Source organism: Pseudophryne corroboree, chromosome 12, assembly GCF_028390025.1.
Source record: "Pseudophryne corroboree isolate aPseCor3 chromosome 12, aPseCor3.hap2, whole genome shotgun sequence".
Taxonomy (NCBI): Eukaryota; Metazoa; Chordata; class Amphibia; order Anura; family Myobatrachidae; genus Pseudophryne; species Pseudophryne corroboree.
In genome coordinates this window covers 108,981,639-108,984,042 of record NC_086455.1, presented here as the reverse complement: position 1 = coordinate 108,984,042, position 2,404 = coordinate 108,981,639, and the positions used below count along the sequence as shown (strand labels likewise).

The 2,404-nt window shown below is 38.1% G+C and overlaps 1 pseudogene; it reads left to right on the top strand.

The window, feature by feature from the left end:
- The first annotated feature begins 279 nt into the window (after window positions 1-279).
- LOC134981724 (5S ribosomal RNA) lies at window positions 280-399 on the top strand (annotated as a pseudogene).
- Window positions 400-2,404: the final 2,005 nt, after the last annotated feature.

Here is a 2,404-nt window from a genome sequence, read left to right as displayed (position 1 = left end):
ACGGTTGGAATCCAACCCCCTGTTCTTCATCCACCCCTTAATATAACCATGACATAGATATCCGTATCCAATATCACCTCCTAAACTTATATCCTCCTCCTCCCCCACTTCCAATTCCATTGCCACTGCCTCCCTTCCCCACCCCCCCTCCTCCCACTCAACCCCCCCCACCCCCCACCCCTCCCCCCCACCCCCACCCCACCCCCACCCCACCTCTGATATATGATTATACTAATATTATGATTCTATTTGTAATATGACACATGTATGGTAAGTAATTATTACAGTCAAACCACACTGGAAATGCCCAATCTCGCCCGATCTTGGAAGCGAAGTAGTGTCGGGCCTGATCAGTACCAGACTAGGGAGACCATCTGGGAATATCAGGTACTGTAAATAAAAAACTATATAATAAAAGCCTACATGAGCAAGTCATTGTTACAACTACACATATATGAACCTAGCACTAGCCCTTTTTTATTTCTGCACTTCTAAACTTGATCATACTGTCTGCACCTTATCACTAATTACATTAAGCACTACAAGTAACCCTATTTACATTTAGTTCTATTAATATTATCTGTTTTAATAATATTATCTATATTTATATATATTTTATATATCTGCACGTCAGCGCACTTTATTGATGAAGCATCTTATTTATATATATGATAAACCTATCTAGGAACTGTTATTATGGTGACTAAATTGCTTCTAATCACCTATTAATTAAACTTCTTTTTTTCTGTTTACATGGTTCACGGAGGATCAATATGATAATATCCCTGATTTTGAGCTCCATTAACATGGCCGCAGCATGAAATACCTATATGAAAACCACACAAAGATGGCCGCCGATGGAGCTCTTTATGTGAATACTCCTGGCCTCTAGGAAGAACTGAATCTGCTAAAACTACGGGCGCATGCGCGGTCGCGTCTCCGGAAGTGGGGCGGGAGTGACGCGACGTCAGAACACCGGAAGTGTGGCGGAAAAGCCGCCAGCGCTTCTTAAAATGACTTTTTCTAGACTTCTCTTGCTCCAAAGTTATTTTTAAAGTATATATTATACACTGTACTGTTATATAGCATCCGATCATATTATATAAGATCACAAACTAGTAGATTACAGTCTGTTTGGCAACACCATGTGCAAACCACAGGAAGTGATGTCATAATTACCACTAGATCACTACTGGTATAAATAGAAGCTTGGTCCCACTCTGCTAACACCCCTTGATGAAGTCTGTATGACGAAACGCGTTGGGCAACCTGGCAGTGACCTTATACCCAGTTAAGTTATAATCTTCTTATCTATTTTTAACGGGCAATATACTTAGAATTGTGTAAATTGTTTTTATCCCATTTTTTAAAGAGACCTGTTATTAAGATATTTCTATGTGTAAAACCTTATGTGAAAACTTTATTTTATGTGAATAAATTGTATTTATATTTTTTACCTTCATTGTGAGTTTTTAAAGACACCGTTGGTCGCTATATTCCGCCCTCCCCCCTTTTTATACATTCTCTTATATCGCAGGGAACTACCATCCCTGTCTGGGGGTCAGCTGACACCCTTTTGAATTTTTAGGGAGTGTCTATTTTAAACTTCACTTTTTATGTTATATGTTATTTCTTATTCTTAATAATTGTCAAACACAAGTGGCGCAATAACTCCCCCCTATCCATATATATATATATATATATAATGTCCAAAAAAAATAGGCACCCTCCATGTCACTTTTAAATTTACTTAGAATGTTTTATAACATACTCACAGTACCAATAAATGCAAGGCTTCACAGGGTTTGCTTAAAGACATATTGTATTGCAACATTTCGGTTATTAAATAACCTTTGTCAAGCTATTCATCTTAACAAGCCATCAACAGTAGCAATAAAGCAGAGTTAATGCAGCAGAATTACCATACCTGTTCGCTGGATACAATAGCCCCGAGGAGTGTGAATGAGCAGTTACCTTTAAAGAATGTTTTGATATAAGTGAGGATTATTAGCTCCACTACACTTGGTTTTAACTTTTTGGGGTATTATACATGTTTTTCTATATTGCCATTGGGCAAGATTAGGATTTTTGTATCTTTGTATGTTTGTGTCTATGTGTATTTATGTGATGTACGGGTAGCCTCTTGATGTTCCCTGTTTATGTGGATAGCAGCGCATCCAAGATAGTCCAAATTGGATTTGAATATATATATATATTTATTTTGACACTAATCGTACTGGATAGTTATATGTATTTGTAATAAGCAGCTATGATCAGGTGGAGCGCAGATATGCGTTCCACACTGTTGTAGTTATACCCGGGATTATAAGGTGACCGATGATGGAACGCATATGCGTTCCACGGCTTTGTTTTTTGCCGGATACGGAAGTGACCCAACAGCTGT